The sequence below is a fragment of the Rhodnius prolixus genome, unplaced genomic scaffold (assembly GCF_049639745.1).
Source record: "Rhodnius prolixus isolate KJV_2025 unplaced genomic scaffold, Rpr scaffold_1, whole genome shotgun sequence".
NCBI classification, from domain to species: domain Eukaryota; kingdom Metazoa; phylum Arthropoda; class Insecta; order Hemiptera; family Reduviidae; genus Rhodnius; species Rhodnius prolixus.
Genome location: NW_027411581.1, coordinates 21,645,060 through 21,667,463, shown reverse-complemented (window position 1 = coordinate 21,667,463; position 22,404 = coordinate 21,645,060). Strand labels below are relative to the sequence as shown.

General features: G+C 33.5%; 1 protein-coding gene across 3 annotated transcripts in view; it reads right to left on the bottom strand.

The window, feature by feature from the left end:
• The window catches only part of cv-c (RhoGTPase activating protein), a 512,238-nt gene that overhangs the window by 169,830 nt on the left and 320,004 nt on the right, over positions 1-22,404 (bottom strand). The window lies entirely within an intron of this gene.

Sequence of the window (22,404 nt, the reverse complement as noted above, 5' to 3'; positions counted from 1 at the left end):
AACCGAGCTGCAAGAAAAACGCCCACGATTGGCCCACAAAAAAGTCCTTTTCCATCACGACAACGCACCAGCTCACACCTCAGCAGTTGTGGTCGCAAAATTAATGGAAATAGGGTTCCAACTCGTTTCACATCCCCCCTATTCTCCAGACTTGGCTCCCTCGGACTACTATTTGTTCCCCAATATGAAGAAATGGCTGGCGGGAAAAAAATTTTATTCAAACGAGGAGGTGATTGCAGAAACGAATGGCTATTTTTCAGACTTGGACAAATCCTATTATTCGGAAGGGATCAACAAACTAGAGCAGCGTTGGGCGAAGTGTATAAGCCTAAAAGGAGACTATGTTGTAAAATAAAAAAGGTTTACCCCAAAAAATTAAGTAGTTTTTATTTTTGCACGGACTTTTCAAACGACCCGCGTACTTATAATATCTAAATAAAATTCCGAATCAAATGACACCTCATTCATGAAAATCGGTTCGCACGTTTAGGCGCTACATTGCAAAATCGATAACAAGAAGAACAAGAACAAGAACGTTTTTGAAAATGCCGTTTTTGCCCATTTTCACCAACGTATTTCTCGAAATTTCTTTAATCTATGTTGTTACAAAAAATTACAGTTATGAAGGAGGATTTGCCCTACATTTTAAAGAAAATTTGGGAATTTTATTTTTTTTAGAAAAAGAGAAAAAAATTGTCAAATTTGGGTGTTTTTCAACGTTACGCTTTTTCGTGCAGTTTTTGATGATCAACCCTTATACAACTGTCCTACCGGACAGTTTTAATGCCTACTTCTAATTTAAAGAATATTCATAATTAGAGTTTTAAATTATACCAAACCAAATAATATTGTAACTAGAACGGTAGCAACAATTTTACTTGGTACACACAAAGAACACGTGTAAATCTGTAACTTTTTATTTGAAAATGCTTTTTTAAGAAAAATCTTTTCCCCAGGAAAGTGCTTCGTACGTGATGGTGGAGAGAGAGGGTAGTTAAGCTTAGCTCTAAAATGCCTCAAGCTGCCTCATTAACCGTATAATACTAATAAGAAATGTTTAACTAACATTTCGAATTTGAAAACGATTAAGCACATGTGCCACTAACTGAATAAATTTTTTTTTTTTTGGTGATTGTTTAGCCCAAAATAGTTTTCAAAAAATTTAATGACGTCAGCTGATTTTTATGCCACTCTGTTAGTGATAAAGTAGCATCAATTATATAGCATGTGGTATTGTGTCGCTTTTATAACTACACAACAAAATGGTTGAATTTACTGATCAACGTGCAATCTGACAACCGGTTAAGCTCGTGAATGAAATTATCGATAAATTATCTTTTTAAAATGAATTCAAAAATTCAAAACAAATCTTTTTTAAAATGAAAAAATTAACTTTGAGTTCTAAAATGAGATTAAGTGCAAAAATTTTTAAAAACAAAATCGTATATTAACTTTCTATTCAACAATTTAAAATACACAAATAGAAATTCTTTAACCTAGATACCTTGTTATATTTAATAAGTAATAGCATGTAAAAGTTCTTTGAAATTTTATAACTGCATACAGACATTTAACAGCTTAATGTATGATGCCAATAAGTGAGTTCAGCATAAAATTTCAATGTTGTTAAAAAAAAAAAAAGTACTCAAATCAAGACTAACATAAAAATTTAAGAAATTTTTTGTACTACCAATAGAAATTATTATTTTTCTTGATTGCTGAATGTCCATTCTAAAACGATTTCAATGGTAAACCATTCTCATAAAACTCAACCGCTAAAACGGCGTTTATAAATAACCAACTGCAAGTAGTGAATATTAATGAAACCCAGGCACTAACTAGAATCAATTTTAACGATGTATCGGGCGAAATGATAATTTTATGTGAATCGTTAATAAAATCAGTTTTATTACACAAAATTGAATGCAAATTTTATAGAGTCTACGTTGATCAATTGAATTTTTTCATTATTATTATTATTATTTTATTTTTTTTTAATTTAGGCTTTGTCGGAAATTGAGGTCGTTGTCACTTGGAGACTTTTTTCAGTGATATGCCAGACTCCGACAAATATTCTTTCATTCAAGATAACTCTGGCCACTAAGAGACAGCGTGCTGTAAGAGGCTACTAGGGTAAGAAAATCTAAGAGACTACTTAAGTTTACTCAGACCTTATCGCTTTCCTATTAATTTTTATAATAATTACTATTGAAACAGTCGGAAGTTAATATGACTTGCAGATATTTTGGAACGCGTGAATGAAATAAAAAATAACGGGGTGAGTTTGGTGTAGTAGTTGCCTGCGTGGTAAAGTGGTTACTTTTGCTTCCACCACCGTTCAAGTTGTTCCAATAATTTGGAAGTTGGAAGTCAAGCACAAAATTCCACTATTTTCTTTCGCTTAAATCCGCAAATTTATTGACTAACCGTTACATTTTAACCATCCTCAAAATGCCTAGAACGACTTTCTGATCAGAACAATTATTTAAATTAAAACTTTTGATCCGAAAGGCAAGTTTAGAGAAAATTTAGGAGGCATTTAAAAGCGAATGATCCATTCTTTAATGCGGTAATTGCGATACTTTTGGCGGTAATTATCAAGACATTTTATCCAGAGGGATAACCCCCATTTTATAAGAGTATAATACCGAACACACAAAATCGTATTATACTCTGAAATCTCTCACTTTACTGGGAAGGATAACCCCAAGAATCTCTTTAATAGAATTTTCCAGGCCAAAAATTCTCAAAATAAAGTATAGATCAATTCTAGTGCAATGAGGGCAAAAAGTTAAACGTGATACATTGGAGGTTATACAAAAAGTGTATTCTCCGAGCTCTGGTGGAAGAAAATCCCAGAACAACTGTTCGAGAACTGGCAGGGAAACTCGAAGTCAGCAAATCAACCGTCGATGACCATCTCAAGACGATTGGGAAGGTAAAAAGCTTGAAAGTTGGGTTCTCATACATTAAACGACCGCCAAAAAGATCAGAGGAATGAAATTTGTGCTGCACTTCTTTGCCGAAACAACAGCGATCCTTTTCTGTTCAGAATTTTGACTTACGATGTAAAATGCATCCTCTACGACAACAGCAGACGCTCTGGACAGTGGCTTGACAAAGAAGAAGCAGCACGACATTTTCCAAAGCCATCAAAAAAAGTAGATGGTTACTGTTTGGTGGGCTTCATTTGGTCTGATTCATTACAGCTTCTCGAATCCTGGCGAAACCATCAAATGCCGAATCGTATTGTAACCAAATTGGACGTAATGTATCAGAAATTGGCAATAATGAAGCCATCTTTAAGTCAATCGAAAGGGGCCCATTCTGTTGCATGACAGCACTCGGCCATATTGACTTCCCGAAAATTGTTGGAGCTTGGCTATGAGACTCTGCCACACCCGCCCTACTCACCGGACCTCTCGCCTACTGATTACCATTTAGACACCTGGACTGCTATTTACAAAATAAAAAATTTATTGACCAAAGAACATTAGAAAATGCGTTTTCTGAATTTATAAATTCTAAGGATTCCAAATTCTATACAGAGGGGATGGAAAAGTTACCCACACGTTGGCAGAAATGTATAGAAAGTAATGGAGACTATTTTGATTAATAAAAACAGTTATAAATCATTAATTTTTATTTTTTTTCTTTTAAAACCACAATCCTGCATTAGTTTCCGGACAACACAATATAATATATAAAAACATAAATTGTAATAGGTGGTCTTTTAATAATTTCTGAAGGTTTTCAGTTACAGCAATAAAGTGATAGTTACAAATAATCACTTAAATTAATGTAATTAATTTATCGACTACTATAAAAATAGATGCTACGTTACATAAATATAAAATAGATAAATGAAGCGAGAGTGTGGTGACATCACAGTAGGGAGTGTCTCAAAATCTAGGAGTGGGTCCCATTCTATTTATACACTGAAATAACGCCTATCTTCAACTTCTACCAACGATACGAACCAAAAAGGCAATTATTATTACTTCATTTATTCTGTTTCAACGAAAAGTAACTTTCAAATTTGTTTAAACAATTTGTGGGCATAATTTTTTACGCTTTAAAAATTTATTTAAGTAAATAAAAATTAAATATTGCATCTAATTTCAAATATTGGCGCAGTTTCGTTTTTATTAAAACATATTAGGAAAAGTGGGTCAATTCAAAATCTACAGATCTATTCAAAAATAAATAAATGCAAAAATATTAATAGTTCATTTTATTTTTGTAGCTGCTGTATCAAACTTTGTTTCCAAATAGAATTTATATACATTTACAATATATGTATATTTCAATATTATTTTTTTAAGTAGAAGAACTAATTGCTAATTAAAGTGCGGTGACATCATAGAATGCTAAGAGCAAATGCTAAAGGCTATTCGCGATCACTTAGAAGAAACTGAACCCAAGTGCTTCGCATTCTATTAGCGTGTTTCGAATCAACATGGATCTAGTAGCTGTGAGGAGTTCCATGCAAGAGCTACCAAACGTAAGGATTAGGATTAGGTATTAGGTCTTACTGAGCCAACCATTACAGAAGATATTATATGATAAGGAGAAGTGGACTGACGGCTTCTACAAAGAATACGGTTTCCAAGAAATAGGGTACAGTATGTAACAAAATAAGGAGTGCAGGAGGTATTATCCTTAGCAAACACCGGTACAGGAATATAGACATTTCAAAATTATACAGATGTGAACCCAACTCAATCCTTTATGACAGCGATCAGCCCCAGTCAGGATTTGGTCGCCATCAGTTCAGAAGTTAAGTTACTGATTGGAACATGAAGAATACTACTTAAGAATAGACAACATATTTTTCAACCTCAAATACACTGATACCTCGTAGTTTCTTTGTGAACATCGGCGGAGATAACTTTACGGGTTGTTCTCTTCTAAAGACTAAAGACCGTTTTACGGGGCTGAAAAGTGAGTAAAAAGAATTACGTTTAAAATCTTTCGAGGATGCAAAAAGGCTCTATCTAAATTGATATTATTTTGACTTAGCTCAGCAAGCATCGACCAAAAGTGTTCACAGAGCTGTTTGTGAAACATTAGAACGTTGTTTCAGTAAAATATTATTTCACCCACAGTGCTTTCAAAGGAGCCAAATCCGTACTTTATATAAAAATCATAACTTCCGCAATAATCAATGATTATTTTAAAAATTCTAAGGGCAGGATTGGTGACACGGACCCTATATCTCCGCGTGGGTGACCATTATAACATCAGTGGTCTGGACAACACTTAGAAGTACACATTATGTAAGGGATTTTGAAATTAAAATTCAAACCTTTTATTTTTCTTTTTTTTTTAAATTTCAACTTCTGTCTGAAAAACTTCCTGTTTTGAAGATCTTTCTAACGTATTATTTCCGTAAAGGTAAGTCTCTAATCTTTGTTTCAGGTGAATCACGTTGTATGATAGTGATTACAGAAAGAAATCTTCCCGTGCCCTTTCGAATACTCAACAACAATGACAGTGTTCCCAACATTTTTACTAATACAAAAAACAATAAGCAACCTTACTGGATAACAATTGGTCATATGAAAGTGTACACTATTCTCACACGTTAACTAATTTCTATAATTTTTCCACACACAGACTGCATTTGGTAACTAAATTATAAAAGTGAAAGTGATAAAAATCTATAATTTTATATTACTTTTTTTTCATAATTCACGGTCATAATTTAAGCAAAATTTTTACTTTCAAATCTATACGGATGATACAAGAAATTAGTGATTTTATTGCCGAACAATCTCAAAAGATTATTGAAAATCACAATTTAAGATACTCGCATTTAGGAATAAATTTCTAATCACACTAAATTCAATATATGTATTAGATCCTGTGGCTTCTAAGCTTCCTGCCACGCCTACTTCTTGTTTAAAATTAATTATTATGTTTTATTAATACTTTTCTTAGATTATCACTAATTTAATTGACCTCAAAAGATTCTTTACAGTTTTTGTCAAGGTTTTTATTCCTTATTTAGTTACAACCAGCGCATCACTGAGCTCCAATAAACAAGATTGAAGAAGTTTACCTGGTGATAATTCACTAAAAACCCTTTTGTATCTATTGATTTTGGGCGTCAGAGAGAAAATCATGAAGCAACCACATTCTATGAGTGTTTATTGATAGTTCCTAGAAGATGTTGTCCTACTGGGTGAGAATAAGATTGTGAATTATGGTGGAATTTACTGTAAAGTGTTTAAGCAACTTGTTTTAAGTGAAAGGAATGTTTGAAGTCTGGTTGAAGGGATTGATTGGTGATATAGAAAGAAGAACTTAACTATGGAGCGAAGAATTTAGTCGGTAAAATTAGATGATAGTCTGATTAAAATACAAAATTTCCATCAGAGTATTCTATGAACTGCTTCCAATATCTCAGAAATTCTTCAAAGAACCTCTTTTAAGCAAAAAAAAAAACGGTAACTTTACTCTCGCAAAAAACTTACATATAGTATTTAAGAATTCAATGAAGAAATCTACAGTTGATATTGTAATGGATACTGGGTATTGCCCTTTTAGACAATAGACTGATTTACCAGACTTAACTAGCACTAAAGGAATGCAAAGGAACTGATGAATCATCTTGCTATTGATGAGAGGGCCTTGCCACTCACTGGTGCCTCTGAGCTTCTAAAACTTTCCTCTAAGTAAATAAACCCTAACTTTGGACGTTTTTTAAACACTACCTTCCATAATGTTAATAATATTTGTTTATAGACGAATTTAGAGTGTTCAGTTAAAACAATTATAAGCGATGTTTATATTATAGTTGGTTTTGGGAAATTGATATGTCAGATTTGTGAAGTATTGTATGGATATGTGGACACAACTCTTCCAAAATCTGCAGTAGTTTCGTCATTATTGAATAATTCAATAATTCTTTTAAAGAGGTCCCTAATTGTAGACAGTTGCCTACTTTAGAACTTCATACTACTCACATGAACAAGTTTGCAAAATGGAAGACAATTTGTTAAAATCTAAAAATTGTGAATAGAAAATAGTTACTTATTGTACAAGTGAGAGAAAATACTTTTCACACAATAAGATCAAGCGATGTTCTTTGGAACATTTCATCTGGCGTGACAAGACCACCATAAAACGCTTAATATTAGTGTTATTTTTATGTTTTACTATTTACTATTATTATTTTTAATTTTTTCAGTGATTCTGAAGGCCTACTCTAAATTTACCATAAAAGGGAATCCGCAGATGTTTCCTTAGAACAATGAAGATTAATTTGAGCCGTCGAAAAATAAAAATATATTTTAATCCATTACATTCTTTTAACAATTTTTTTTGTACGTATTGCTGTTCAATATTATTTGAATTTTTTTGGTGCATTAGCGATTGACGTCTATTGCACTTAATAATGTTGAATGTTTTCAATAACTGATAATTAGTTACCACGATCATATAAGTAACTTATACAAAGTGTAAATTATGTAAAATATTTAAACAGATGTATGAATTCTATTTTGTATAATAATTTATGGGCAAAGTAGGAAGGTATATTTAGAAAAGGAGTGTCCACAAACCACAATATTATCCAGAGGGGACACCACAAAGGCGAGTGTGCGCCGTCTCCCCAAGATCAAGAGACCTTGAAGGAGTATCAAAGGAAGACGTTGTGTGTAACCCAGTTGACACGACCAAATAGCCACACTTCATAACTACTTGAAAAACTAACAACACTACATACAGAAATAGTTCTACCACCACAGCTAACTAAAAATAAATCTTACAATAATTATATACTTGACAACTTCCTATAAATATAGTTACAATATAAATACTGCTCATTAATAACTTTTTATTATTTAAGAAATTTCCAAAATTACAAGGGATAACAGCCAAAAACTTAAGTATCTTTTCATATTTCTTGCAGCTGAAAAATAGAGTGATTTTCAGTACTTTTTATGGAAGTATATTTATTGCTGTTCAGCCTCAAGCATGGAGCAAAGTATTGTAGTTTTAAAGTTGTGGCCAACAATAAAATGATTCTACTGTTAAACAAAAACAAAACAAAAGAACTTACAAAAAGGAATACTCAAGTCAATAAGTGAAGGAAATAACGCACAAACGCAAAACAATAAAATAAAATATCGTTAGCTAAAAATATAAAATAATTATTGTCAGAGGACAAATGTCCATTGTCTAATAGCGTATATAAATTTATTTATTGTATTTTGTAATTTTATAAATAAAATACTATCTAGCTATCTATAAAATAATCAAAAAATCAAAGAACACGAAAGTTTTCAATAGATTTTACAAAAGAAATTCTCAATAAAGAGTACCAATGAATACCAGAGTTCCGTCCATTAAGAGAAATTCTCAATAAAGAGTACCAATGAATACCAGAGTTCCGTCCATTAAGAGAAATTCTCAATAAAGAGTACCAATGAATACCAGAGTTCCGTCCATTAAGAGAAATTCTCAATAAAGAGTACCAATGAATACCAGAGTTCCGTCCATTAAGAGAAATTCTCAATAAAGAGTACCAATGAATACCAGAGTTCCGTCCATTAAGAGAAATTCTCAATAAAGAGTACCAATGAATACCAGAGTTCCGTCCATTAAGAGAAATTCTCAATAAAGGTGAATAATACATAGGTATTACTTTTTTGTCTGAGCTTCCTACTAAAGAACGTAGTAATAAGTTTACTGATGATGAATAAATAGATAATACATAGGTATTACTTTTTTGTCTGAGCTTCCTACTAAAGAACGTAGTAATAAGTTTACTGATGATGAATAAATAGATAATACATAGGTATTACTTTTTTGTCTGAGCTTCCTACTAAAGAACGTAGTAATAAGTTTACTGATGATGAATAAATAGATAATACATAGGTATTACTTTTTTGTCTGAGCTTCCTACTAAAGAACGTAGTAATAAGTTTACTGATGATGAATAAATAGAATCAAAATAGAATGAAAATAGAATGAAAAAGCATTTCTTCTCTTTTAAAAATCAATCAAAAATTCCCAAATGTTCTGAGAATTTAGTTCAATGAAATGGACCCAATAAAATTACTTTATTATTAGCAAATTTTCTGAACCTAGTGCCTTATTTTCACTACTCTTTCTCTTTATTGCAAATAATTTTTCAAATTTTTTATGAGTTTACTTTGACAGAAAGTTTAATAGCAATAAAGTTGTACTTTCGAAAAAGAAACCGAAGTTTCCAATTTAAAGAAAATCCACCGGAAGTGACATTTTGCCGAGTAGATATTTGTGGTTTTTCGCAGCACTTTTTCGAAATGGTATCTTTAATATGAAGCAATTAATATCGAAGTCTACTACTGTCTAGCTTGTTACTTGTTACGCTAACTGCAGTTGGAAAAGTGGTTCCAACTTTCAAACCGTATATAATTTTTTTTTTGTTTTCCAAATTTTCGCAAAATAAATCGAAAGTGACCTCACTCATCGTACACATTAACTAGTCCTAGAACAGATAATTCGAATGTTTTGCGGAAGAAGAGTAGTGACGTAAGTAAGCTAGATATTCCGAGCGTAATGTCGGCCGAGTACAGAGAATGACGAACAGGGCTAACTATGTTCTACTTAATTTCAACCTATTCAACTCTCCCTTCGAGCTTGTTTTAAATATAACTTTGAATGGTCCATGAACTTAGTTAATTAACGTTCTACCTTTATATGAAATTTTACTCTTATCAAACCAGGAAAGGGCATGTGTAAGCTTGGAATATTTTTTTACGGATCGGAATTTAGAAATGTTTTAGCATTAAATGGCTACAAAACTTTAAGGAAGAAATAGATTTCCATCATATGCTACATCCAGAAAGAAGACTAGAGGCCAACAGGCCTATACTACGTAAACATTGTTTTCTAGAAGACATTCCTTCAAACACTTGAAACCAAAGTGAAAGATTTAACAGAATTCAGAAAGCATTTCTTCTGGAAAAGTTTCAAATAGAAATGAGGATACATCACATCGAAAGCAATTGGGAAAGACCATACAGAGCTCGTAGGTAGAATTTTCTCCGAACCAAAATATCGCAAAACACCATTAAAAAGTGGTGCGGAAAGAAAGTGAGCTTATAATAGATAAAGTAAGATCGTTACTAAATACAACATAATAAGCAGCAGTTAATAACCTTTCTTTTATCAACTCCCGGAAACATCAAACTCGCCTCTTGAAAGCGCTAAAAATAGATGGGTCTGAAAAAGAGAACTATGAACGAGGCACACGGTCCATTAAGCCCTGACTGAATGATCTACATTTAAAAGATGGATAGGGGCTCTTTAATTTATTAAATGGATCAAAAATAATCTATTGGATCGTTATCAAAGGAATTCAATTAAATAATCAAATTTTCATTTAAATACGCAAAAGAAATGAAAAAATACAAGTTCGATTTGGTACAAAGATAACTTCCAGCGAGTTTAGAATGAATTACTAGTATTACTTTCAGTCGAGCGTATTATTGTGAAAATAAGAGTTAACCACTTTTTTAGGTACGTAAAGATTTTTGTTTTGTCAATTGAAAAGTGGGTTTGTCTTCACTTCTGATAACTAGTGAAAAAATATTGTAAATAGAAATCGTAACCATTTTTCTCTTTCAAAAACGCCCAATGAATCTCTAAATAAAACCACTCGCCACTAAAAACAGCATTCGGATGTTTTTATTTACATACATATATCAAACTACAAAGTCACAATTAAACGAGTTTTAGTAGGAGTTAATTGCACAAGTCAACTATTTTGAGTCGCATAACAGCCTACTCTTAAACCAAAGCAATTGTTAGCAAAAATAAATAAAAATATCGGAGAACTGTCACAATATACTGCAAATTCTTTCTCAGAGTAGTGTAGTTGAGATTCACAGATAGCAATCTTTAGCCTTTGGCTTTTTCTATTTGCAAGACTGCGTGTTTTGCCCGTAGAATTGCCGAGCACATTACCCATTTTTCGTTCTCTTAGTTGCGTTAAGTGGCAGAAGATACAGCATTCATGAACCGTCTTTAAATACAGCGGGGATTTTATTTCAAAAAACTGTACCCCCTCAGGAAGTTTGGAGCACATACAATTTTTAAATTTACGGTATCCCCTGATGTGACAAGCTTCTGCCCCTTGTTACTTACATTCGATGAATGGCAAATCGATTTCAAAGTTACGTTTCTGTATCTTTATTGTATAACAGGTAATCAATCCAGGCCAACTTCAATCTCCAGGTCGAAAATCTTTAACTTAATGGTACGGCTCTAGATGGTCTGTAAGTAGCCGAACTTCGAGCAATATATTGCAGTTTTAACTGCGTTTCCCATTATCATCTGAGCAAAATTAGAACTCTAACTTGTAGATGCAGTCACCAGAGTGTCTGACGTTGTAATGCTTAAGTGGAACCTCATTTAGGCAAAATTCCGTGAAGGAATTTCAAAAGCAATTCAATCTAAATCAGGAAATTCAAGCTTTTTCTTGGAGAGTTTTTCAGAGATTCCATCATTCAACAAAACTGCTCAATGCAGATTCCAGGGTCTCCAGAATGTTCAAATTCTTTTTTAAATTAAAATTTAACAAACTTTTTACAATAACTTATTTTTAGTGTAATAATTTTTATTCGGTAAAATAAAGTAAATAAACAAATAAGTAGAAAAGGAAAAGAAAATGGTTAACATAAAAAAAATGATATTTCAGCAAATTGAAATACATTTTAAAAAAGTTAATTAAATTTTCCTTTAATTAACTTTTATAATAAGTAATCTTGTTCAACTTATGCTTCTAAAATATTTTTTGCACGTGTAAGCATTAGCTAATGGATTTTAAAAATGAATTATTAATTTCCAAGAATTTACTTTGATTAAGAAGGTTAAATTGAATCTGATTTTTTATTAACATTACGAGGGTTTTGTGCTCAAATTTCAGTGCAAATTCACTGTGGGCTGTCAGAGAAAAGAAATTACTTCTATAAAAAAGAAAAGATATTTTCTAATTTTCAGAGCAATTTTATTCTCATGAACTATAGAATTAAATTCACTGATTCTAGACAAAAATATACACCACTTTAATGTCAGAATTAAGCGGTTGAACGTAGCAGCAACGGCATGGAAATAAATTAGAGAGATATATTTTTGAAAAGTAAGTAATTCCTTCCACGATATTTTACTTAATGTAAATTATAAAACTCTACCACAGTAATGGCTCTTTAATATTGTATTAATTAAAGAACGATAGAAACTTATTTTCAACTGGGAAGTCATTTACTATTAATCAGTTTACAGCCTCCGAGATGATGGCACTATAAACCAACATAAGTGGAACCTTTTTAAATAAAGTGGACAATTAATAAATTGTAGTATAAGAAGAAAGTGATATTTAAACGATGAACTCTAATAACTGGGACGTGATAAAAAAAATTTCAACATTATGTACGATGATGGTACGATGATCTAAGGGTCTAGCAATGAGGAAGTCTGGTGTACTACATAATATAGTTCAGTTCGTATTTAGTGTGAAATGTTCACTCCGCTTAAATAGCACACAAAGTATTCATTCATAATCCTTTTTAAACAGATGTTTACAAAGCGTTTGGGAAGCGTAATACGCACGTGCGTTTCCTATCCGCCCCTAATCCGCATTATTTGACAAGGACACACTAATAATGGTGACAATTTTACAGTAGATCGTCATATATCTGCTTTTCTTGACTTCCCTATTGTGCTCCATTTATTTTTAATGAATTAATAACTAAAATTAAATAAACTTTAACACGAACTTTGCCTTGAAATTCAAATCTTTTGAGTAAATATCTAAATTTGAGAGGGAAGATGTATACAAGAGACGAACTACTTATTAGCCTTGCTCTGTTAGTTAATGTAAGACACTGTACACGAGTGATATGTTGAGCAGTAATGCTGCGGTAAGTGGCGTTCTAGGGAAGGGATTCCTACGCAGAAGTCCCGGAGATGTTCTTTCAAAGAAGCTTCTTCCAGATCACTGTCTGGTGATGGATAGTGTCGTCTATGTTCGACAGAACACTGTCCAGAGACCAGCGGATCACTAAAAAAAAGCTTCGGGCACCAATGAGCTTAGATCATGCTCAGTTCAGTGATGTCACCAATAGTTAGTGTATACACCAATAGTAAGGTGATAGCTAGCTAATTGTTTAGCGGCTGCAATAAGACTCATGGCAATGACATCTCAGAGTGGTTTGCCCCGTTTATGAATAATCAAAGAGGCATATTCAGCTATGGATCAGGGTTTTTCAAACATATACAGTCGAATCTCTCAATAACGGACACTGGCGGGGGAAAGCTAAGTGGCCGCTGTTTGGAGGTGGCCGTTAGAAGGAGGTGGGCAAGTTTCATAATGAAAAAATATGGGTTTTTTTTCCAAACATCTATTTAAAAATTGTTTATTATTAATAGATTTAAAAACGTACATAATTGCATAATAATTTAGCTACATGATAAGCATCTAGTTTTTCTTAATTATCAAAAAAAATTATCAAAAAACTACATATTATTGACTTAATTAATAATTTTTGTAACAATTTTTATAATAATCATCACATTTATTCATAACAAAAATAATTTATGGTAAAATTATCATCATACTATCATCTATTGTTAGAAAAATAGAACAAACCTTTCGGTAAGTTGACGATGGCTCGGTTTGGTTTTTGCAAAATCTTCCAACATATTTATTTTCTCTTTTAGAGTTAACCACTTTCGTTTGGGAGACATATCGGAAAAAATAATATTGTTCGTCCAAAGTAATATTGAAAAATGGTGCAAGGTGTATGGAGCTTATATAGGAAACTTTAGGAAAAACCAGAAAAAAAAACCCCAAAAATTGAGAGGGGATAATTATTTTTATCACCGCGTCAAACGAACTTTTAATAATAAGGTGGTCGTTGGTGGGAGGTGAAACATATAATACGTTCCCCAAAATCAATGTCCGCGGTAGTTAGTGAGAGTGTCCATCATAGGAGGCTCGACTGTACCTATTAAGTGTTTTGTTCCTTAGCTCCAGGTGACAGGAACTTGCCAGTGATGAAAGGGCTACTTCCATTGGAGGTAACCAAAACAATAAAATTATTGGCCAATCTCTCATCAAGACCTTTCTCCCTTTCTGTATCTTTTAAATTAGTTTTTTCCTTAGACTCCATGAAAGTGGCAGATAGCATTGAAAAATGTTCCACCAGAAATATCCATTCTACAGTTCGCTGAACTCAAATAGTAATTACTTATTGTACGTGTGTGGGAAGCCGAGTATTCACTCACTGAGTCCAGATATTGCACCCGCAAGCGTACTAAAACAATTTCCCTCTCAAGTATGCAATATTAAATTTTTTCTACTGTTACTTTAATAGCTTGGTACAAAAACTTTGAACCTGGACGAAAAGGCTATCCGCTGAAGGAAAGTAAGTCATTTAGAATAACGAATTAACTTCAGCTTAAGAAGTGTAATAATTAGGAGTGTACGCTCTATTTCTGGCTAGCTGATAAGCAAGTTCAGCACCCGCACAAAACTGCAGGTAATTTTCTTTATGGATCTAGCAATTAGTCATTTTGAGAAGACTGAGTTGAAGATTGGTATTGATGTTAAAGTTTTATTAGATAAAACTATTTTTAACAACTAAAACATGTTCAGTATTTGGGCAAAATGAAGAAGAAACAAAATATTTAAGCAAGAAAACAAATTAACTTCAATTGCTTCCCCATTGAACTAAAATTTCCATGTTTTTTTGCTCCCATGTCTTTGTTATAACAACAAAACTAGAAGAAGATTCGACAAAAAGAAAAAACGTTTATAATAGAGCCCAAAACACTCCACACGCCACAAAGTAAATAAAAGGGCGAGAAATAAAAAATAAAACTTTTCAAATAATATAAGCATGTAGATGCGAATTCAGCACGTGATTCATGGGCGAACTCTTTAGAAAACACCGTGATTAGGCACGGATATGGAGAGGCCTGCCGGCTTTACAATTGACGTGGTATCAAAACGGTTTTTTTAAAGCAGTAAAAAAAAGGGATGGCTCTAATAGCCTGGACCATCGGATTATCTATTCAGATACATTTTTCTTTGTTCTAAAACAAAGAACACTTTCAATACATTTATCGGCGATTCTGATTTATAGCTCTCAGTTAGCGCTGATCTCTCTGTTAAAAGACCAGCGTATTAAAGAACAATAAATAACGAAAAATTTAACTGATTCATATACTTTATACCTCTAAACGCAGCTGTACAATTTTTCATGGTTTCATGCAATCTTTTGTCTAAAAATTTGAAGTTTAACTAATAGTATTTTGATGTTATGAAGTTTTTATTGAATCTGCAACTTTTACGTGGCGATGAATCTGTATAATTGGTTATCCCCATATTTTTTTATTTTTTGGCGCATCGACGGCTGCGGCCGTTAGCGTCCTTAATCATTTCCTCTTTTATCTCGTTCCTGGCCGCTCGATCTGGGACATCAAGTGATGTCCTCTTACAACACCTTACATCCCAGTAAGATACGAGGGTCGTTTGAAAAGTCCGTGCAAAGTCAGAGAGATAGTACCACTGGCGCGTATCGAGGTTATGTTTAGTTAGTAGCATCTCTTGGAAGAACACACACCAAGTTTCAGCCAGATCGGTCTATTTCTTTGTGTTTGGCATTCGTTTGAATCGAGGAAGTCGAGTGATTTTCAAAAAATGGACGAAAAAGAATTTCGTGTGTTGATTAAACACTAATTTATGAAAGGCAAAACGCCTCAGGAGACTAAAGAGAAGCTTGATAAACATTATGGTGACTCTGCACCTTCGATTAGAACAGTTTACAAGTGGTTTCAAAATTTTCGGAGTGGCCATATGGGCACAAGTGACGCTGAACGTTCTGGGCGCCCTGTTGAGGTTACTACTCCAGAAATCATTGATAAAATCCATGATATGGTGATGGATGACAGAAGAGTGAAGGTGCGTGAGATTACTAGTGCTGTGGGCATCTCGAATGAACGGGTACATAATATTTTGCATCAACATTTGGACATGACAAAGCTATCCGCAAGATGGGTGCCGCGATTGCTCACGCTTGACCAAAAACGAAATCGTGTGAAGTGTTGCAAGGACGGTTTGCAGCTGTTCCAGAAGAATCCGCAGGACTTTAAGCGTCGTTTCGTCACTGTGGATGAAACATGGATACATCACTACACTCCTGAGACCAAAGTACAATCTAAACAATGGGTTACCAAAGGGGAATCTGCGCCAAAAAAGGCGAAGACCGTTCCTTCGGCCGGAAAGATTATGGCGACTGTCTTTTAGGATTCGCAAGGAATAATCCTCATCGACTATCTGGAAAAGGGTAAAACTATTACAGGTGCATATTATTCATCGTTATTGGACCGTTTGAAAACCGAGCTGCAAGTAAAACGCCCACGATTGGCCCACAAAAAAGTCCTTTTCCATCACGACAACGCACCAGCTCACACCTCAGCAGTTGTGGTCGCAAAATTAATGGAAATAGGGTTCCAACACGTTTCACATCCCCCCTATTCTCCAGACTTGGCTCCCTCGGACTACTATTTGTTCCCCAATATGAAGAAATGGCTGGCGGGAAAAATATTTTATTCAAACGAGGAGGTGATTGCAGAAACGAATGGCTATTTTTCAGACTTGGACAAATCCTATTATTCGGAAGGCATCAACAAACTAGAGCAGCGTTGGACGAAGTGTATAAGCCTAAAAGGAGACTATGTTGAAAAATAAAAAAGGTTTACCCCAAAAAATTAAGTAGTTTTTATTTTTGCACGGACTTTTCAAACGACCCTCGTAGAGTGCAGCCTTGGTCTGTAATGGTCCCTCGGACAGTTCCAACCTTATTATTCATATTTGTAACCATACAGATAGACAATTATGGTGACTGATTTTTGCATGAAAAGAGATGTCGAAACGAGTAACGATGAATTGAAAACTTTTCTTTAAAGAACTATAACCATGAAAGTTCACATAAAAGTTTATTCTAAAAGTTATTCATAAAACGTTTTAGAAACGCCTTTGCGTTCTCTTAAAAATTTAAAGAAGCATAAGCTTGGACTGCGACCCAAAGATTCATATGAGCTGCACTACATAGATTACCATTGACGTACGGTTCTTTACTGATATTTTTATCAAGGGGAAATGAATATGTGGGTAAAATTTTGATTTTCACAAAAAAAATCAACAACTGGAAATAGAAGCTTATCCAATGGATTTTCCACTTTTCTGCTATTTTTTCAAAAAATTGTAGATCCATACATGAAAAAGGATTAATTTTTATTTAAATGTTTCTAGCAAAACTTTTGTGGAGTAAAAACTGAGGAAATAAGTGAAATAGAAACCCTAAAGTAACATTTCGGTTTAATTTACAGTTTTATAATCGAGATAATTTTTGTGTTAATTAAATATTATTTAAAATTCTCTGTATCAAAACGTATAAAACAAAGAAAATGAAAAAAATGGTAACAAGAGAAACTCATTTCGAATTTTCTGTCCAGTTTGGTCTCTAAAATTGGATATATAAAATTCACTGGATAAAGAGTTAAAATTTATTTATCCTGAGACATCTTCACTTCAAAGATGAGGAAAATAGAAAAAAACAGGAGAAAATTATCAAAGACTCAGAAAATTATAATTATCCCTTAAAAAGTCTACTTCATATTAAAATGGATTTTCTGTAAAAAAAAAAAGAAGAAGGAGAATTTGTTGGATTCAAGAAAGGAGTTCTTTTAAGTTGGATTCAAGTTCACCATATTTATTCATTTGAAATCGTAATCAAATGATCAGCCAGTACGCTGGTTTATTGTTAAAAACCGACAGCTAAGTTAATGTTAAAAAGTATGAATAAAAAGCCATTTCATTCGAATAAATTGGTACCTGCTGATCCAGAACCTTCACCACAATGTTTTGCACTACCTAATCATTCGTCACGTTTCCCACTTGGTTGCAGTCTTCACAAACGTAATCACCAAGCATGACTCTTCTTAAAATTTCTTCCGCTACTGTTAGCAAAGAGGGTAAACAGTAACTATTCATCTGAAAAACTTTTCTACTGTAGAATTGATGAAATAATAACCTCATTAAATAAATGAACTCGCTAATATTCAAATATTTGGTTTAAACATGAATACCAATTTCTCTTGCTACGATTCTTAAGGTACTAACACAAACTCCAAATATTTGGGTTGTATTCAATCCTTACAAACATTACAGTTAGTAAAACCGTACACAGCTGCGTTATAGACGGCCCATATATTTAGTCCTTTTCGTAGTTGTAGGAATTGAAGAAGGAAGTTGAACAGAATATTTATTTCTTTTGCGTCACTTATTTTGTTGTCTTTGGTACCTGAAGTAAATTTTAACTACTAAAGGAAAGGGAAAAGAGATTAATTTAGAGCCGTGTAAAGTGAAGCATGGATATTCCGAAATGGATGTAAAAAGTTTAGTGCCGTGTTTATTGGAGCAAACAAGCTCGTATGTCTGTCTAGTGCGCTCTATTGAATTTACAACTTGGTTATTTAAATATTTCCAACTATTCCATCTTGTAAAGTTTACCAAATTAGGATTAAATACTAAACTACTCAAACGTCTTACAACTTATCCATATAATTTATATGAAACAAGTTCAAAACATTCATTTTGATGTAAATAAAAATGTTGTTACAGCAACAACAGCAACTGGTTTTGTATTAAAATTATTTAAATATTATTAAATAAGTTAGATTTGAAAAATTAGACAAAGTTAAGTTAGTTTAGTTAAAGATTTGAAAAAAGAGACAAGTGACAGACATTTGAACGATATATGTAACGGTAATGCCAGCATTTTTAGTAAAAGTTTAGAATAAAACGTCTCGGAAATAATTTGAAACGTTACACACTCAACTAACTAGTTAAAAATAAAACCAGTTGCTCTTATGGCAACAGTCTACCAGGGACCTCTGCAACTTATCGTCCAGAAGCGGGCGGTGGATTTGAGAAGGCTCCTGGGGCCAAAACCTTTCATGTGGAAGCGCTTTAAGTTAAATTAAAACAAAAATAGGAAGTCTAACTTAGTGCTAAACCAAAAGCACATTATTCCAATTGCATTGATAGGCCTACAAAGTTCTTGTATTTCCCAGTATTGTATAGATGGGGGCCGAAGACTCCTGAGAGAACTGCTGCTGGTGGGTGTGGGGAAGAATAAGGGATCTTTTGGGAAAGTTTACTAGCATCTTCCTCCCGGAAATGGAGTGCTTTAATTATGAATAAACATTGCAAATCTATTACTAGACATACAATTTAACAATTCCGCAAAGCTAAGAAGTATTGTGGTACTGGATTTGATTCCCGGTCTAGGCTTTGGATTTTATTTTGTTGGGTAATAAAAGGAATTTGCAGTAAAGTACCGTCCAAGACCTCTAATTTGGAAGTTGGGCGTACAGCTCGCCTGAAAAAATATGCATTTCTTTACTGTTAATTTGACAGTTCATCTTTTAAAACTAAATTTCATAGTTCTAATCTTGCTGTCACAGAATCCATTACCACATCAAATGTCCCTTGAATGTTCAATGTCAATCTTGAATGCATTTTCAAACAGCAAAATAAAACTGTATGAATAAAATAATAAAAGAAATGATTAGAAGAGTACGAGAGTGGCAGAATGGTTGAGGCAACTTGTTGAACGGAGCACCCCCAGGAGCATGCCGCAAAGAGCCTCCCACAAGATATATTTTTTTTACCTATTCATCCTCCCACAAGCAGACCACTTACTGCGCCCTATTTCAGCTTGACCCACATCCTTTAACAAAAATAACTAACCTATTCCAACTTTAATATATTCTACCCTGTGTTTGTTCGTCTCTATTTCCTCTTCTATCCCTTAAAGCCATAATCTTGAATAATGTAGTTAACGTTTACATAAAATTGGTTTTTAAATGAGAAACAGTCCTAAACCTAGAGCAGTTTCTAGTTCAATCGCCGGTTGAAGGAGATATAACCTCTTGAAAGACGTTGATCGGATTGATTAGCTAAGAAAGAGTTTATGGAAGCGTAGTTCCTTTGGTATAACTTGCACCTTGTTAGTTATGAAGGTCTTGTTATGCAGTACTCGTTATAATTAGAAATAGAAGAGAGTTGAGGAGTAAGAAACTTCCAACTAACTTGCTGGTAACTGGCATTATGGCTCCTAACCGAGGTTGTTGAACTTAGTACCTTACATTTACTTAATTATTCATTTTTACATTTTTTTTCTAATTCATTGAATTATATCCCTCGAAATATTTAATCATCCATTGTTACAGGCTAATTCTTTTCGTTTTAACTTCAGTGTAAAAAAAATTCTCTCTAAATTTCCAATGTTTTCCTTATTTTCCTTATTTCTCTTCCTTAACCCACATTTTAGAAGCTTTCCTTATCATTACCTACAACAATACATAGTATAATTTCTATTTACTTACCTCGGTCACATAATTAAGACGTCTATAAGGATTGTCAAGAATTGTTCGAGAAGAGACGTGACGGGCTAAAGGGATTATGAAGTACAGATAGGCTATTGGGTAATTTCTTGTCACGAATTGTGGTTACGCCGGATAGGAACGGAATAGAGAGTGAAGAGGATTTTTAAAAAGTTGGATACGCTTGGCAGAATCCCATAGTTCGACTCCGGAAGTAGATCTCTGGTTTAAGTGAAGTCGTTGTATAAGAGATGAATGTTCTTGTAATAGCCCGTTTAATGTAATTTTGAGCTGTTGGTATCGTGTGTCCATTTCTTTTCCCTTAAGCGAGAGTTCCATGTAATATTCTTTTATTGAAGAACACCCCAAGAAAAGCAAAATACATCAAATATTTGACAAGAAATTCGTTTCGAAATGTGGACGAGACACCGATATTATTTAAAGCTGAACTTGCTACCAATTATAGTTATTCAAAAAGCAAAAACCCATTTTTACTAAGCTTGTAAGTTGATTCTGCATCGTATCTATGGGTCAAGATGCATTGTCTTCAGCTTAATTAGCGTGGATAATCTTGGGATCAATAGGGGATATCTACAGTGCGTACTGTGTCTAGAGGGCCTAGAATATTCCATTGCGGAACACTCGCTTCTGCTCGACAAAAAAAAAGGAGATAAAGAGTCTTTCATTACAACTCTGGTAATGGTCATGCCATCGTATGATTAAAACTGTCCGGTAGGACAGTTGTATAAGGGTTGATCGTCAAAAACTGCACGAAAAAGCGTAACGTTGAAAAACACCCAACTTTGACAATTTTTTTCTCTTTTTCTATAAAAGATAAAATTCCCAAATTTTCTTTATAATATAGGGCAGATCCTCCTTTATAACAGTAATTTTTTTGCAACAACCAAGATCTAATAGGTTTCGAGAAAAAAGTTGCCGAAAATGAGCAAAAACCGCTTTTTCAAAAAATGTTCTTCTTTTTCTTGTTGTTGTTACCTTTTTTGTAAACTGCGTAGCGCCTAAACGCGCGAACCGATTTTCATGAATGAGGTGTCATTCGATTCGGAATTTTATGTAGATGTGCCTTTTGGGGGTCTCGATCCTGTACATCGAATGGGAGAGGAGTTAGCCCCCTTTATGTAAGGCCCCCTCCAAAATTATTATTACTAATTACTCTGTAAATCTTGGCCCGATTTTGATAAAATTTGGTAGGATGATAGGGTTAGGGCTCCCCTACGTAACATTAAAGCGGCGATCAGCTCTTACTCTTGTTAAGGGGAAGTATAGCAATCGTTTCAAATTATCGATACGTGAACCAATTTTCATGAATGAAGTGTCATTCGAATCGAAATTTTGTACAGATTTGCACTTTAAAAGTCTCGACGCCGTGCCTCATAAGGAGGGGAGTTCCCACCCAAATAAGGCCCTTTCTAAAACTATTATTACCAATATTTCTATAACGCTTAGTACGATTTTGATAAAATTCAGCTCGAATAAGTGGTTAAAGCTCCTCTACGTTGCTGTTGCTCTTGCACCTACTCAGAGGAAGTACTGCAATCGTTTAAATTATCAATGAGTGAACCGATTTAAATCAATGAATTGTCGTTCGATTAAAAAATCTTTGCCTCTTTGCCTTTTAGGGAGAAGTACTGCAATCGTAGTTTATTTTTCTTACTCCTCTAAAAAGGAAGTACTGAAATCGCAGTTTAATTTTGCTATTTACGTACAAATACCTTCCTATGTTATTCAAAACGCTTTTTCAAAAAAATTGTTATTGAGGATGGTTTGGGGGACCGCAACTATAATCATTCATTAAAAAGATTTCTCCAGTGGTAGTTACGGTTCCGACTTACCACCTTATCAGGTTATAATGATAGAATTGCTTATTCCAAATTTTAAAAAAATCTGTAATGCAGATATGTAACTTTGTAAAATAGACAAAAAGGAAAATCT